General features: G+C 49.8%; 1 pseudogene; it reads left to right on the plus strand.

Annotated features, from left to right (window-relative positions):
* Positions 1-17,330, plus strand: part of LOC142766129 (uncharacterized) — a 106,244-nt pseudogene extending 88,914 nt beyond the window's left edge.
* The last annotated feature ends 1,138 nt before the right edge of the window (positions 17,331-18,468 follow it).

The raw sequence follows: 18,468 nt of genomic DNA on the forward strand, positions 1-18,468 counted from the left end.
AATACCCGGACGAAATGATTTCGCCGAAGGTGTCACGCTGGCCCAGAGTGTTGAGCCCCGTTTCATTAGTTTCAGATCATCACGACACACGCACTGCGCAGCTCACGCGCTTTCTGAGCCAGAGAGAGAGTTCTGCCTTCTGCTTTACATTCGGATGTAAAGCCTTTTCTTCCTCCGTGCGTAAAATGTAAAACCTCCGGATGTAAAACTTGTCATTCCTCCATGCGCTGCGCAAATCAAGTGCGAAACTTCACAACCCGTGTTCGGCTGTAAGCATGTTTCGCGCTCTTCCTCTACTGGGACTCTCTCTCTGCATTTCGTGCCGACCGGTTGTGCCCCCGCGATCTCCAACGACAGCGCAGCTCTGGCCGACTGGGCTCGCCCTATGCCATCTCCTGACGCCGACAAGAGCACTCGCCGAGTGGTGACCCATCCTCAGACTCCTCCGACCGTGTCCATCTTTCCTATCTTCTCCTTACTTTTGGGCGCCACTGCCCCTGCGCTACGCTCTCTGCTTCCCCCTTTCTATCTTTATACCTTTTCATTGTATACTTTTAATTCTCCTTACCACCACCTCTCGTGTCCTCCGCCTGAGAAACAAATATGGGGCTCCCTTTTCTCTTCTTTTCATTTAAGCATCACCCCCCCCCTCTACTCGAATATTTTTGCGGATTTTGTGTGAAACGTCGAGGAAATCTTCCTCGACAGTCTGGAATGTCTAAAGCACATGCATTGCAGACTGCGGAAGAAACTTCAGCAGGTACGTATATCGAGATTGAAAGAAAGGTGAACAGCGGAAAGCGCTGCTTTCGACTCAGTCGAACTGTGGCGTGCCTTGGCTGTGACAAGGCAAAATTTGTGCTGTAAGCTGGCGTCAACATAGCGCTAGAATCTCGCTCCAAATTGCGGTCCCGCATCGCATGTGTTTATCATTAGCCAGTCATGCCGGGCACTCTTAACACACGAGGTGCGAAAGTGCCAGCCAGAAGAAGAGTTTAAAATGCGGCGGCGACGCCATCCGAAAGTACGCCTATAGTGACAGTCAAGGCATGTCGCAGTTTGCCCGAATCGAAAGCCATGATTTTCGTGCCGTTTACGTCTCTTTGCACCGCGACAGTACGCCGTTACAATTATATATTAAACGTGCACGGTGCGTGCACCTACGTGTGAGTCGTAATGTCTCCTATTGTTGGCATGCGGCCGGTGAAAGAGAACGGCAATAAGAAAATGGCAGCATATCCACGGAGTGAATGATGGAGAGTGGGGCGAAGGTTATTTTTTTATCCACTTTTCTTTCTTCTTATTTACATTCCATTGGTTCTAATAACTTCCCCTGTACATTCCTTGGATATATATATATATATATATATATATATATATATATATATATATATATATATATTGTTAAGGCGTTTATAAGCCGGCAACGAGCGAGAATATATAATGGCGACAGTCACAGCCAAGCACGGGCTCTCAGCGCGAGCGGCGTCCTTCTTGGGTAGCCCCACTAGAAGGTACTCAAGAGTTCGACCCATTTCATAGTTCGGAGGCTTCGCTACAATTACCCCGGAGTCGAAGAGGGAGCCGCCTGGCGACCTAACAGCTTGTTATTATGAGCGGGTCATAATAAGGCTTCAGGCGCTCCACGTTGACGATGTCTCGCCCACGGCGGCGCATGTCCGAAGATTGTTCAACGGGTTCGATCAGATAGTTGACGGGTGAGGTGCGCTCGATGACACGGTAGGGGCCTTCGTATTTGGGACGTAGTTTGGAAGAGAGGCCAGTGGCAGAGGTCGGGATCGAGAGCCATACAAGCGCACCAGGAAGGAACGTGGGCTCAGAAGTGGTGGGGAGCCATCACGGATACTCTTCTGCCGCTCTTGCTCTTGCGTCGTAAAAGTCTTGGCAAGCTCGCGACACTCTTCAGCAAGCCTGGCTGTCTCGGAAATAGGTGTACACTCAGATGGATCCGGCGTGTACGGGAGTATTGTGTCCATGGTGTGCGACGGGTGCCTTCCGTACAGCAAGTAGAAAGGTGAAAAACCAGTCGTGCTCTGAGGGGCGGTGTTGTAGGCGTAGGTGACGAAGGGCAGTATATTATCCCAATTAGTGTGGTTGGCAGCGACGTACATAGAAAGCATGTCGCCGAGGGTGCGGTTAAAGCGTTCGGTGAGGCCATTCGTCTGTGGGTGGTAAGCAGTAGTTTTGTGGTGGACAGAATGGCACTCCGTCAGAATGGCTTCAACGACTTCCGACAAGAAGACACGGCCTCGATCGCTGAGAAGCTCTTGGGGTGGTCCGTGGCGCAGTATAAATCGATGCAGCAGGAAGGACGCAACATCGCGCGCAGCAGCCGCAGGGAGAGCGGCGGTTTCGGCGTATCGCGTTAAATGGTCAACGGCAACGATGGCCCAGCGGTTACCAGCCGACGTCAGAGGAAGTGGTCCATACAAATCGATACCTACGCGCCCAAAGGGACGGTCAGGGCAAGGTAACGGTTGTAGACTGGCGTGCGACATGTGGGCTGACGGTTTACGGCGTTGGCAAGTGAGGCAAGAGCGAACGAACTGCTGCACATAGCGGTACATCCCGCGCCAGAAGTAGCGTTGTCGAATGCGATGGTAGGTTTTGAATACCCCAGAGTGCGCGCATTGTGGATCAGAATGGAAAGATTCACATATCTCTGACCGCAGACTGCAGGGTATCACGAGTAACCACTGCCGGCCGTCGGCGTCGTAATTGCGTCGGTGTAGGAGGCCGTCACGAATGGCGAAATGGCGAGCTTGACGACGCAATGCACGCGTGGATGGCGTTGCGGATGGATCAGAGAGCATGTCGATGAGCGGGCCGATCCAATTATCTTTTCGCTGTTCGGTAGCGATGATGTCAACATCAATGGCAGAAACAGCAGCCGAGGATACTGAGCAGAGCACATCACCTTCAGGCAGAGGGGAGCGCGAGAGGGCGTCGGCGTCAGCATGCTGGCGTCCGTTGCGGTACAGCACGCGGATATCGTAGTCTTGTAAGCGAAGAGCCCAACGGGCGAGACGGCCTGAGGGATCCTTCAATGATGAAAGCCAGCATAGTGCATGATGGTCGGTGACGACATCGAATGGGCGACCATACAAATAAGGTCGAAACTTTGTAAGAGCCCAGACGATCGCCAGGCACTCTTTCTCCGTGACGGTGTAGTTTTTCTCGGCTCTCGTGAGCGTACGGCTTGCATATGCTACGACATATTCAGGGAATCCGGGTTTTCGCTGCGCCAGGACAGCGCCGAGGCCTACTCCGCTGGCGTCCGTGTGCACCTCCGTTGGGGCTGTAGGGTCGTAGTGGCGTAGAATGGGAGGCGACGTCAACAAATGGCGGAGCTTCGCGAACGCGTCGTCGCACTCGGATGACCACGAATTGAAGGGCCCGTTGCTTCCAAGGAGCTTCGTCAGCGGTGATATGATCGTGGCGAAATTTCGTATGAAGCGTCGGAAGTATGAGCACAGGCCCACGAAACTACGCAATTCTTTGACAGATGCAGGTTTGGGGAATTCGGCCACGGCCTGAAGCTTGGCAGGATCAGGAAGAATGCCGTCTTTGGACACGACGTACCCCAGTATGGTGAGTTGCCGTGCTGCAAAGCGGCACTTTTTCAGATTTAGTTGTAAGCCGGCATTGCTCACACGTGCGAAAACTTCTTTCAGACGTTGGAGATGCGTGGAGAAATCCGGAGCAAAAACAATGACATCGTCGAGGTAACACAAGCACGTGTACCATTTCAAGTTGCGCAGCACAGTGTCCATCATGCGCTCAAAGGTCGCAGGTGCATTACATAGACCAAACGGCATGACGTTAAACTCGTACAAGCCGTCTGGCGTGACGAAGGCGGTCTTTGGTCGAGCGTCGTCAGCCATGGGTACTTGCCAGTACCCCGAGCGCAGATCGAGAGAAGAAAAAAAATCGGCTCCATGAAGGCTGTCAATCGCGTCATCGATGCGTGGAAGTGGATAAACATCCTTGCGAGTGATCTTATTGAGCCGTCTGTAATCCACACAGAACCGCACAGAACCGTCTTTCTTCGCAACAAGAACAACAGGAGACGCCCATGGACTGTCGGAGGGCCGAATAACGTCGCGTCGGAGCATATCGTCAACCTGATCATTAATTACTCGACGTTCAGCAGGCGACACGCGATATGGACGTTGCCGTAAAGGTGGATGGGCACCAGTGTCGATGCGATGCGTAACAACGGACGTGCGACCGAGAGAACTTCGCCCGACATCGAAAGAAGAACGATATTCTTGTAACAGGTCCAGAAGTTGGGAACGCTGTATGGCCGTAAGGTTGTCAGCGATGGAGGGGCCAAATACATCAGCAGACGACGAATCAGAAGTGGAAACAGCATTGATGGTACACGACCTTGGAGCGCGCGTGTCATCGGGTACGTCCAGGACTTGTGCGTCGTCGACTGGTTCCACTCTGCCGAGACATTCCCCTCGAAGCAAGGTAACAGCGTACGGGAACGGGTTGGTTACAAAAATAGCAGTGTTGCCCTGGTTGACCTGCACGGTCGCGAAAGGTACTAGCAACCCTTTCCTGCTGCAAGCGCGGTCAGATGGCGAAACAAGTCCAATGGTGTCGGAGAGACCAGCGCAGTAGACAGACACAGCCGTCGTCGAGTTTGGAGGCACTGTTGTATCGTCTTTCGTTAGAATCTTGCTCAGTGTCGGGGGACTGTCTTCTGGCGTCAAATGCGAGAAGGGTGAGAGCTCAATTTCGGCGGCGGCACAATGGATGACGGCGTCATGGCGGGAGAGAAAGTCCCATCCCAGGATGACGTCATGAGAGCATGCCTGAATAACGATGAACTGGGCGACATACAGAACGTCCTGGATGACAACGCGAGCTGTGCACCCTGCTGTAGGATGAATCCGGTGCAAACTTGCAGTACGGAGGGATAACCCAGAAATTGGCGTCGTCACTTTTCGAAGTAAGCGGCAGAGTTTTTCGTCCATAACTGATACGGCAGCTCCAGTGTCAATAAGAGCCGATGCACAAACACCGTCCACAAGCACGTCAATGACATTCGAGGGGCTGCTCTGAGGGCTTTCACATTGCGATAGCGTCGCAGTCCTTGCCTCAGGGACTGCGACGACTAGTTTTCCCGCTCATGAGCTGCCGCACTTGGCCGCATGGGAGACAGGGAACGGCGTCGTGGAGACGGTGATCGTCGAGATGGACCTGGGCGAGATCGAGGTGGCATAGACGGTGGTTCTTCGCGATAAGGACGGCTGAGTTGGCCAGCAACAGGTGAAGAAATTTGAGCCGGCTGTACGCGATGGCAATAACGGGCCACGTGACCGGCGTAACCGCAGGCAAAGCAGATGGGCCGGTTGTCGGGTGTGCGCCATCTGTTCACCGGGGTAGGTCTCACCCATGTCGCAAGGGCTGATGGACGGAACGGTGGCTGCATGGTGGACTGAAGCTGAGGCTGAGGGGTTACGTCAACATACGTAGCGGGCATACCCGCTGCAACGGACGGAGGTCGTGCAGCAGCTTCAGCGTAGGTCAGAGGGGCGGGTGCTTGAACGACTTGGGGTGGCCTGGCGACCACTTGCGCGTAACTCAGGGACGCAGGAGCCGGAGGCTGTTGGGGGTGGTAAGCAGGCATTACCTCCGCTATTTCCTGTTCAATCGCTCGGCGGATGGGAGGGAGAACGGTAGTAGCCGATTGTTGAACAGCAGGTTGGTGGGAAAAGGGCAGGAGGGAGAACTGACGCGCGATTTCCTCACGGATAAAGGACTTCAGTTCTGCCATCAACGCCACTTGGTCACAACTGGCCTCCAAGCCAGCAAGCGTTGCAGCTCGTGGTGGGGAGCGTCGGGTCATCGAACGCTGCCGGCGGAGCTCCTCGTAGCTCTGGCACAGTGTGATGACCTCAGCCACCGTGCCGGGGTTTTTGGCAAGCAGCATCGTGAAGGCATCATCGTCGATGCCTTTCATGATGTTTCGAATCTTGTCAGACTCGGACATGGTGTGATTAGATTTGTTACATAGGTCGAGGACATCTTCAATATAGCTGGTGAATGACTCACCAGCCTCCTGAGCACGTTCACGCAAGCGCTGCTCGGCTTGCAGCTTGCGAACAGCAGGGCGGCCGAAGACGTTGACGATTGCGGTCTTGAAATCGGACCAGGTGGCAAAATCGGACGCGTGGTTGTTGTACCACAAACTGGCGACACCGGCAAGGTAAAACACCAAGTTGGTCAGCTTGCCGTCCTCGTCCCATTTGTTGGGGACGCTCACGCGGTCGTAGATGGCGAGCCAGTCCTCCACGTCAGTGCCATCAGCGCCAGTGAAGATGGGTGGATCGCGGATTCTGGGGACACCGGGACAAGGGGGTGGCATTGGAGGAGGCGTTTGCTGAGAAGCGTCTTGGTACATAGTAGATGGCAGGGTACGTGATCGTAGCTCCAAAGGCATAGACAGGGATCGCAGCACTCTCCACCAAATTGTTAAGGCGTTTATAAGCCGGCAACGAGCGAGAATATATAATGGCGACAGTCACAGCCAAGCACGGGCTCTCAGCGCGAGCGGCGTCCTTCTTGGGTAGCCCCACTAGAAGGTACTCAAGAGTTCGACCCATTTCATAGTTCGGAGGCTTCGCTACAATATATATATATATATATATATATATATATATATATATATATATATATATATATATATATATATATATATATATATATATATATATATATATATATATATATATATATATATATATATATATATAAGTATTTTGCAGGTTATCACTTGCATCCTACTGAGTCGAATCCTGCTACTTTTCGAAGTTGTTTCGACTTCTTTTGAACTGGAAAGAAGAGAAAGCACTTGCAAAGAAGCCTTAATTAAATAAAAAAAAGTATTTTGCAGGTTAGTTAGGTCATGATAAATATGGCCATTTTTCTTTATACATCATATAGTCGATTCAAATTTGTTTCAAAATTTTTTGATCGAAATCACCATTTCCTTCGAATTTGCTTCGAACCTAAAGATCACTATTCGCTCAAGCCTACTGACAAGATTAGGAACAGGACATACACACACTACACATTCATTTATTTTGTCTTGTGGTGATCCATCTTTGTGTGATAGATGTGGAGAAGCACTCAACGTACTTCAAATTTTAATCAAGTGTAAAAATTTAGACACGCTGAGAAAACACTTCCCATTACCCTACCGACAGCAGATGTCACTTCACCCTGCAGTGTTCGACAATAGGAAACCACTTTTCACACACAGGTCATTCTTGGCCTCTAAAGACTTTTAAAAGGGTACTTCGACGCAAAAATTTGGTCTGTCTGTCTGGCTGTACATTTGTCTTTTTGTCCATCAAAATAATACCCCAAATAGCCAAAATTCAACCCTATCCGCAGTGTTCACCAACAGTGCTCAAGTGTCAAGGTTCATACTTGTGCAATACGGGGGAGTTTCGACTCCCTCCCACGCCTAGCCGTGCGTGGCTTTGCCGTGTCCGAGGAAAAGGGGATCCTGGGGGTTGAGCCGACGCTGGGTGATTGGACCGTTAAGGCCCCCCGGCAGAGGCAACACACCCCTTTGGCCCCGGCTTCACGTAGACGGCACCCCTGAGCTGACCCACCCAGGGGAATCGGCAGTCGCCTTTTCCTATCTCTCTCTCCCTACATCTTCGTCTTTATCTCTTACTATTTATCTGTCCTGTCTTCTACTCTCTTCCGTTTACTTCCAAACTTCCTGGCGGCTAAGGTTAACCCTGTGCAAATAGCCTACCTTGGTCTAGGCGCATTGGGTTATAGTGGCGTTGTACGGCTGGCGTCTGCAGGTTTCAGCATTTGTAAACTTGTAGCGTCCCCTCGTTGGGCTCCGTGATGGGTGGCCGCCAACGCTGCTGAACAACAATAAGGAAGACATGCATGGAGCATTCCCACTACTGTCTGATCGTACCGCCTTAAAGCCGGTACGCACCGATGATCTCACCAGAGAAGGATTGGCCACCCTGGTGCAGTATCTGGCCACCCCCTCCCATAGGCATTCGTCAATTAACTCACGGCCCTCAGTCCCCACCAGCTGCGGAGCAACTGACCACGGCGGTGGTCAGATCTGCAAAGGAGCAGAGGGTGCTAGGAATCTCTGGATACGGACAGGCCACCATTGGAACTTGAACTTAGCAACGTTTAACGTTAGAACGTTATCTAGTGAGGGAAGTCTAGCTGTATTATTCGAGGAGCTAGAAGGCATTAAATGGGATATAATAGGGCTGAGTGAGGTTAGGAGGACAGATGAGGCCTATACTGTGCTACAGAATGGGCACGTCATTTGCTATCGGGGCTTGGCAGACAGAAGAGAACTGGGAGTAGGGTTCCTAATTCACAGAAACATAGCTGGCAACATAGAGGATTACTATAGCATTAATGAAAGCGTGGTAGGCATTGTAATTAAACTGAATAAAAGATACAAAATGAAGGTAGTACAGGCTTACGCGCCTACATCCAGCCATGATGACGCTTCAGTTGAAAGCTTCTATGAAGACGTGGAATCGGCAATGAGTAAGGTGAAAACACAGTACACTATAGTAATGGGCGACTTTAATGCAAAGGTAGGGAAGAAGCAGGCTGGAGAACAGGCAGTAGGAGATTATGGCATCGGCACTAGAAACGCCAGAGGAGAGCTACTAGTAGAATTCGCAGAACGCAATAATCTGCGTATTTTGAATACCTTCTACCGAAAACGAGAAAACCGCAAGTGGACATGGAGGAGCCCTAATGGCGTAAATAAGAACGAAATAGACTTTATAATGACTGCACACCCAGGAGTCGTGCAGGATGTGGAAGTGGTTGGCAAGGTAAGATGCAGTGACCATAGAATGGTACGGGCTCGAATCCGCCTAGACTTGAAGAAGGAACGACAGAAACTGATACGCAAGAAGCCAATCAATGAGCTAGCACTGAGAGGGAAAGTACAGGAATTCAGAGTGTCACTGCAGAACAGGTACTTTGCTCTTAGCGAGGAAACCAACCTTAGCGTAGATACAATGAATGATAATCTGACGAGTATCATCACGGAGTGTGCAGTGGAAGTTGGAGGCAGGGTAGCTAGACAGGACACCGGCAAGCTTTCCCAGGAAACGAAGAACCTAATTAAGAAGCGTCAAATCATGAAAGTGTCAAGTACAACAGACAAAATAGAACTGGCAGAGCTTTCGAAGTTGATTAATAGACGTAAAGTATGCGATGTAAGAAGGTATAACATGGAGAGAATTGAGCACGCTGTGAAAAACGGAGGAAGCGTCAAAGCAGTGAAGAGGAAACTTGGGATAGGCAAAAGGCGGATGTATGCACTAAGGGACAAAGAAGGCAAAATAACTACCAATATGGATAGGATAGTTAAAATAGCGGAGGAGTTTTACAGAGATCTGTACAGTAGCCGAGACAACCACGACCTTAATACTATAAGAACTAGCAGTAACCCAGACGACACCCCACCGGTAATGATAGAAGAAGTCAGAAAAGCTTTCGAGAGCATGCACAGAGGCAAAGCTGCTGGTGAGGATCGGGTAACATCAGATCTGCTGAAAGATGGAGGACAGATTGTGTTAGAAAAACTATCCACTCTATTTACGAGGTGTCTCCTGACGGGAAAAGTACCAGAGTCTTGGAAGAACGCTAACATCATCTTAATACATAAGAAAGGAGATGACAAGGACTTGAAGAATTACAGGCCGATCAGATTGCTCTCTGTAGTATACAAGCTATTTACAAAGGTAATTGCTAGCAGAGTAAAGAAAACATTAGAATTCAATCAACCAAAGGAACAAGCAGGATTTAGAACAGGCTACTCAACAATTGACCACATTCATACTATCAATGAGGTAATAGAGAAATGCTCGGAGTATAACCAACCACTATACATAGCCTTCATAGATTACGAGAAGGCGTTTGATTCAGTAGAAATATCAGCCGTCATGCAGACACTGCGGAATCAGGGCGTAGATGAAATATATATAAACATTCTGGAAGAAATCTACAGGGGATCAACTGCTACCATAGTGCTTCATAAAGAAAGCAACAGAATATCAATAAAGAAGGGTGTAAGGCAGGGGGACACAATCTACCCAATGCTATTCACTGCGTGCTTACAGGACGTTTTCAGAAGCCTAGAATGGGAACAGTTAGGGGTAAGAGTTAATGGAGAGTACCTCAGTAACCTGCGCTTCGCCGATGACATTGCATTGCTGAGTAACTCAGGGTACGAATTGCAACTCATGATTACGGAGTTAGACAAGGAGAGCAGAAAGGTAGGTCTTATAATTAATCTGCAGAAAACGAAAGTAATGTACAACAACCTCGGAAAGAAGCAGCGCTTTGCGATAGGTAATAGTGCACTTGAAGTTGTAAAAGACTATGTCTACTTAGGGCAGGTAATAACCGCAGAGCCTAACCACGAGATTGAAGTAACTAGAAGAATAAGAATGGGGTGGAGCACATTTGGCAGGCACTCTAAAATTATGACAAGTAGATTGCCACTCTCCCTCAAGAGGAAGCTATATAACAGCTGTATCTTGCCGGTACTTAGCTACGGAGCAGAAACCTGGAGACTCACAAAGAGGGTTCAACTTAAACTGAGGACGACGCAGCGAGCAATGGAAAGAAAAATGGTAGGTGTAACCTTAAGAGACAAGAAGAGAGCAGAGTGGATTAGGGGACAAACGGGAGTTAAGGATATCATAGCTGCAATAAAGAAGAGGAAATGGACATGGGCCGGGCATGTAGCACGTAGACAGGATAACCGCTGGTCATTAAGGGTCACCAACTGGATTCCCAGAGAAGGGAAGCGGGGTAGGGGGAGACAGAAGATTAGGTGGGCAGATGAGATTAAGAAGTTTGCGGGTATAAATTGGCAACAGCAAGCACAGGACCGGGTTAACTGGCGGAACATGGGAGAGGCCTTTGTCCTGCAGAGGACGTAGACAGGCTGATGATGATGATGATGATGATGATGATGATGATGATGATGATGATGATGATGATGATGATGATGATGATGATGATGATGGGGCGAAGCATTCATCCGTCCATTCGTTCTTGCTTTCGTCCATCCATGCGTGCGTCTTTGTGGCCGCCCGTGCATCCATCCGCCCGTCCGTGCGTGCGTCTGTTCGTGCGTCCGCACGTCCATCTGTGCGTCCGTCCCTGCATTCGTCCATGCATCCGCTCCTGCATCCGTCTGTGCGTCCATCCATCCATGCAGCCATTTGTGCGTCCGTCTATGCATCTGTCTGTGTGTCCGTTCGTCCACCTATTCAACACTCCAAGTACTACAATCTCGTATCTTTTCATCATATATTCCGCATAATATAAACACCGTCATCCAGCGGACATTCTAAGGACTAAACGAGAAATGGCACACGCACGCTTTCTTACGGCTTGCGGTTCATATCTACTTCCCACCTTTAACCACCTCGAGTTCATGGTATGTACGAGTTCACTGTATTCATGGCACTGCGGCCCAATGCTAGCTAAACCTTTCTAAAACCAAGGAGGTTATACCCAGCGAGTATAACATAGCAACCCTTTCTTGTCAGATAGTGCTCAATGTACATGCCAATGGCTGCTAAGGGGTAGTGAGAGACAGGAGAATTCGGCGTTTAGTTAACGCGCACGCTGTGATTTTTTTTATTGTTCAACAACGCACAGAAGAAATCTCCCACCGGCACCACCTTTGACGTCAAAATCCAAGACTGGTTACACACTACGACTACTACTGCTACTACTACGAGGGACGAACGCATCGCTTTGAGGAGCTTTGCCCCTAAAAGTGGTGCCGCATATTCAAATCGCTGCTGAAAAGCGGAACAGCTGGTGTCGCGTTCGAGTAAACGCAATAAGTATATTTGTACACTTTCACAGGGCTCGCCGTGTTTCCTACTGATTGCGATTATATCTACTGGCGGCGGAGTTTAGCGTTTTTTGTTGCGGATGGAAATCTTTGAAATTCAAAAACACCACACCTGCACGATTGCCGCATCGTGTTGTGATCTTCACAGACAGTGATGAGTAATATTACTCTTGCGTTGATTGTGTTCGCATCTGAAAACGGCGCAGTTGTGCCCAGACAACATCTTGTAGCGCGGTAGTTGGCGTGTCACTTGAATTCATGTAGTAAGTCTACTTACTCCATATTTAATAGGCGCGTAGTCTTTCCTATTCAAAACATTTATTCATTGACGACGAAGCTCGGCGCTCTTTGTTGTGGACGGAAATCGTGGTGAAAGGTGAACTTCACAGGCAGTGTTCAGCAATCTCTACCTCTTGCGCTGGTTGTTGTAGCATCTGATGACGGCGCTGTGGTACCCAGATTACTTCTTATAAGCGGGCGCAGCGTGAACAGTTGTTTTTTTCGCACTTTAAAAGTTCCAGAGCCACTGCTTTTTATGCTGGCGAGGCACGCCTTGGCAGTTCGAAACAAATTATGGCGTCTCTTGAAGTGAGAGTATGCCGCCAAAGGCGCCTGGGTGCGATAGGCGTGTTTTTGTCTATAAGGTGGCCAGTTTGTCCAACACAATTTCTCCGCCATCTTTGAGGAGGTCTGTTGTTACCTTATCCTCACCAGTGGTTTTGCTTCTTTGCATTCCTTCTCGGGCTTTCCTTACTTCCCCTGTCGTTACTGGTGGGATGCCGAATTCCACAGGGCTATTATATTTTCTCCCGATATCATCTAGTTTGTTTTGGATTCTAAACAGCTCTATGTAGAACTCCTCCCCTTCTCTGGCATTTCAGCTTCACCAAAATGCATTTACTGCGGCATAAACAAGCATAACTCAGAAGGCGTCAGTGGTTTCATGGGCAAGTCACTGAAGATGACATACATTTTACAATTTATTTCATTCTGATCGCTTTCAGAGACAGACTTTCCGATGCAATAACTAAAGCAATACACGTAACATTTTCAAACAATAACAACTCGTAAAGTGCATGTATGCTACACGAAAATTCAAGCAACATGAATTACAAAATATAGCAGCAGACATTGCATGTCTCGCAAACACCGACGTGATGCAAAAGCAGCTAATCTGTGTTTCAACTGCGGGACAGTTTAGGGACCGCCCGGTCGTCATCTCAAGTTTCATGGTGGTTTTGTCTGTCGCATATCTATCGTTAGCGTCACATAACTCTCCCATTTAGTACAGATGAGCTGAGAAGGCTACACGTTTGGAACGCCAGACACACTCGCCCGTGAGCGCCAGCGTCTTTGAAGAGTTCATTTGTCTGTCCGAGAGAGCGAAACGCTGGCGTCAGCCGTTGGACATTCTGGACACATATCTGCACAACAGAGAAGCGGACGGGAAACACCATTTCTAGGAGAACACCACTCCATTGTGTAGCAAAGGGCAAAGAACAGTAGAAATGGCACCATATATGAAAAAAGTTGACAACTGCGAAAAGAGGAATTCACCATGAAACAGGAAATGGTACAAAATATGAAAGATCACGCGAAACAAACGATAAAAAGTTCATAAAACAAGAAAATGTCACAAAAGTTTACGAAAGAGCAAACAAATAAAGTGCGTGCACAGAAAAATCAATGCCTTTCGTAAAGTTCATGCAGTTTTAAATGAGGTGGAGCCAGCTTACATATTTTCTACCTTCATTTTTTTTTGTTGGTGCATTCTGTTATACCGTTCCCCGACTGTCATCTTTGTTTCATTCAACTTGATTCTCAAGGGTAACGTTAAACGCGACATCTCCCCATGGTGACTCTCTTCCCGAAGAGATGAGGAAAAAGGGAACATGTCTACAAAGGGAACTGGTGACTGTACGGTGTGATTAATGAAACAACTTTTCTGCGTGCTTAACCATCAAGAGTTTCGCGTTGTATGAAGAGTTAGAGGATTGAGACTTCTCTATTCCCCATAATGATTGATATGTGGGGTTTAACATTCCAAATCATCATATGATTATGGGAGACGCCAATGGAAGGCTCCGGAAATTTCAACCACCTGGGGTTCTTTAAAAGGCCACACACCAGGTTTGACAATTTTGAGCTGACAAGCGCAATGCGTAGTCGAGGCGTCCATAATTACGTCTGCCAAAATTTTCAATGCTACGCGCCGCAAAAATGGTTGAAATTTCAAGGTGAACGCTGCTCCCCCTCCCTTCTGCCGGCGCGTGCCCAGAAAACGAGGGCATGACGTGCGCGTATGAATGGCTCTATGTACTCGGCAATGCAATGACGTGGGTCCCCTATGTAGACGACTCTTCTCTGACGTTGCAAACAGTGACACGTGACATGGTGAGAGTTATTTAACATGACATGCATAGTTTATGTAGTTTGTTGCTCGGAGAGGTTAATAAAGCTCTAGATAAATATTGAGACGCAATAAGGGAATGTGAGCGTCTTTTTTTTCTATTTTTTCCCATGAAGTGCAACGAGGTGCAGGGATAATGTGTCGGCGTTTCACATGCGTTCGTATACCCGTGGTCACCACGTCGAGCAGACGACCTCCGTGGAACGCTCCTACGCATTCGCGCACTCATTGTACACATCTATTCTACCGCGTCTGAGCTAGCGTTTCCAAACCATGCCGCAGAAACAGGCAGAAGACCACAAAATAACGCTGGTCGACAAAGCAGCACTGCTCGCGTGCTCGGGGGCTGGACTTGTTTGGGCACATCATGCGCTCGTAACCTCTTGGTCGTGTAGCGGGCGATGACGCCGGTGATTGCAATAATTTTATTTGTGTGCGCATACCAATTCGTATGCCGAGGTGCACGGCACAGACGCCTTCAACATGCCTCACGTTATCTACGGAGGGCCACGGAATATACGCAGCCACGCCCCTTTTGGTTGTCGCTTTCGAAGCCTATTTTTCTTAGAAAATAAACTATTCTTGTCCCAAACTTCAAGGAGTGTAGGTGCCTTCTTTTCGCGCCTCCGTGGGGCGTGTACGCTACAAAGTGGTGACCCGAACGTTTGAAAAAACAGCAGCCATGTCAGATGAGGAAGGCACTTTAAGCTCACCCACAACCAACGCTTCGGAGTTAAAACTTCCTCATTTCTGGCCCAAAACCCCAGAGTGTGGTTCAGCCAAATCGAGGCCCGCTACGAGCTTCGATGCATCACATCGCAGCAGTCGAAATACCTGCACATCGTTTCAGTACTGCCACCTGACATCGCTGACGCCGTTGACGATGTGCTGCTCGCCTCTACTCATCGGAGAAGCCCTACGACGAACTACAAAGCACCGTCCTGAAACGTCTTGAGGTGTCCGAACAGAATAGGCTGCAACAACACCTGTCTCATGAAGAGCTCGGTGACCAGCATCCCTCACAACTACTCCACCGTATGCGTCAGCTGCTGGGCCAACAAGCGTCAGAGGAGCGTCAACATCCATTGCTTCGCGAGTTGTCTTTACAGAGACTGCCACAGTCAACACGGATGATACTCGCTGGCTCGAATGACGTGACTCTCGAACGTCTTGTTCAACTCGCCGACCGCATCACCGACTGCACTGTGCCACTGAAAATGTCTGTTGCTGCAACGGGAAGGCCCGAACATGCAGACCGGTTAGGTCGCTTAGAGGACAGAGTTGACCGACTGGCTGCAGCAGTTGAAAACCTCGCCCTGTCCAACAAACACCGGCCTGCACGGCATCGTTCGCCGTGCCATGCTCGAAGCCCGCAGCACCGCGGACACCAAAGCGAGGCAGAGCAGAACATCTGCTGGTACTACCGTCGTTTTAGAGAGCAAGCCACTCGCTGCACCCATCCATGCTCGTGGACGGGAAACGCACCGGCCAGTCGCTAACGGCGGAAAGCGACACGGGCCATCGTTCAAGCCGCCTCTTCTTCGTTGTCGACCGCATCACCGGCAGACGCCTCCTTGTCGATACCGGAGCGGATCTATCTATCCTACCAGCAGCAGCTCAACATCGCCGGGGCGGCAAGTCCATTTCGAGCCTAATTGCAGTCAATAATACTGCTATTGCAGCATATGGAGTCCAGTCAAGGACGATAGACATCGAACTCAGGCGTACATATTGATGGCTCTTCGTTGTGGCCGACGTCAGAATTGCCATCTTGGGAGCGGACTTTCCGAGTCACTTCAATCTTGACGTCAGCGTTCGCGATCGTCATCTCAAGGATAACGTCACTTCGCTCGCTGTTATCGGACTGAAGTCTGACCTGTTCTCATGCGGCATTTGCACTTTCAACTCAGAGTAAAACTTTCAAAAGATTCTGGCTGAATTCCCTGAAATCACCAGACCTTGGAACACCAAACTACCAATCAAACACAAGGTGACGCATCACATTGTCACCACCAGACCACTTGTCACCGCTAGACCTAGGAGACTCGCTGGACAAAGACATGAAGTCGCCCGCCGTGAGTTCGACCACATGCTCCAACTCGGCATTATTCGACCTTCTTCCAGCAACTAGTCTTCGGCGCTGCACATGGTGCAAAAAAAGAGTCTGGTGACTGGTGGCCTTGTGGTGATTATCGGGCACTCAATGCTGTGACAACGACAGACCAATATCCTCTCCCCCACATCCATGATTTCAGCACTCGCCTCGCGGGAACGACCATCTTCTCTAAGCTGGATCTGATGGCCGCTTATCACCAGACTCCAGTAGAACCAAGCGACATCCCAAAGACGGCCTTGACAACGCCTTTCGGCCTCTTTGAATTTGTCCGTATGCCGTACGGACTGAAGAACGCGGCACAAACTTTCCAGCGTTTCATGAATGAGGTCACTCGTGGACTGCTCTTTGTTTTTGTCTACTTAGACGACATTTTGGTCACCAGCAAAACGCTGGAGGAGCATAAAAATCACCTGCGCCTCCTCTTCAAGCATCTTGACGAGCACGGTCTGGTTTTGAAGCTCCGAAAGCACATCTTTGGTGTTGAATCACTAGATTTCCTAGGTCATCGAATCAGCCCACTAGGCATCTTGCCGCTTGAATCACGGGTGCAAGCAGTCAGGGAATTCCCCACGCCTACCTCTTTCCGCAAGTTGCGCGAGTTTCTTGGGCTAATACACTTCCATAGGCGCTTCATCTCATCCTGTGCACACATTCTACAGCCGATAACTGACTTGCTGCACCGGAACGGCAAGAAAACGCCTGAGTTCCACTGGTCAGCGGAGCACAAAAAAGCCTTCCAGGACGTGAAAACTCAGCTTGCCTCCGCAACACTTCTGATGCACCCACTTTCCGACGCGCCAACGCAGCTCACGCTTCAACGACGGCAGTGGGAGCAGTGTTGCAACAATACGACGGCAAGGACTGGAAACCGATAGGTTTCTTTTCTAAACGTCTGAAACAGGCGGAAGTGGGCTACAGTACCTTCGGAAGGGAGATGCTGGCCATTTATTCCTCCGTAAAGCATTTCCGTTTCTTCCTAGAAGGCCGCATTTTCCACATTTTAACGGACCACAAGCCGCTGACGTATGCGTTCAAGAACAACAATTCCTGATATTCGGAAAGAGAACTGTGCCAACTTTCTTTCATTTCCGAATTTTCCATGGACATCCGGCACATAGCGGGGAGCGAAAACCAAGCAGCCGATGCACTCTCCCGTATCGACACCGTTACAGCGTCCGTCGACTTTGAGACATGAGCCGCCGCCCAGCGGGAAGACCCAAAGCTAACCGAGATGAGGCAGAATCCACCGTCACCAATGCTCGAAGAAATCCCGCTATCATACACAACGACTGTGGTCACATGCGACACATCGCAGAAATCTCCAAGACCCTTCGTCCCCGTCCAGTTTCGGCGTGCAGTGTTTGACAGCCTTCACGACCTCAGCCACCCAGGAATCCGCGCGACGCAGAGGCTCGTCACTGACCGCTTTGTGTGGCCCGGAATTAACGCCGACATTCTACTCTGGCCGAAGACGTGCCGAACATGTCAAGCGGTCAAGATGACTCGTCACACGCGCACAGCACTCCAAGCATTTCGGCCACCAGAGTGTCATTTCGACCACGTGCACTTGGACTTGGTGGGACCTCTTCCTCCTTCCCAGGGTTACAGATACCTGCTCACTTGTGTAGACCGCTACTCACGGTGGCCCGAGGCGACGCCGATTCTGGACATCACAGCCGGGACCGTCGCACAGGCGTTTGTGGCCACATGGGTTTCACGCTATGGCTGCCCACTGCGCATAATGACCGATCGTGGACGACAATTCCAGAGCAACCTATTCTTTGCGCTGGCGAGGCTTCTGGGAACACGGCTCCAGTACGCCATGGCTTACCATCCAGCGAGCAATGGAATGGTGGAGCGCCTACACCGTCAACTGAAGGCATCTTTAACGGCCAAATTGGATAGAGAGCACTGGATGGAGAAGCCCTCTCTCGTTCTTCTGGGCCTGCGTACGACGACAAAAGAAGACCTCGGATTCTGTGCAGCCGAAATGCTCTACGGCTCTACAATCCG

The sequence above is a fragment of the Rhipicephalus microplus genome, chromosome 6 (assembly GCF_043290135.1).
Source record: "Rhipicephalus microplus isolate Deutch F79 chromosome 6, USDA_Rmic, whole genome shotgun sequence".
In the NCBI taxonomy this organism is placed as follows: Eukaryota; Metazoa; Arthropoda; class Arachnida; order Ixodida; family Ixodidae; genus Rhipicephalus; species Rhipicephalus microplus.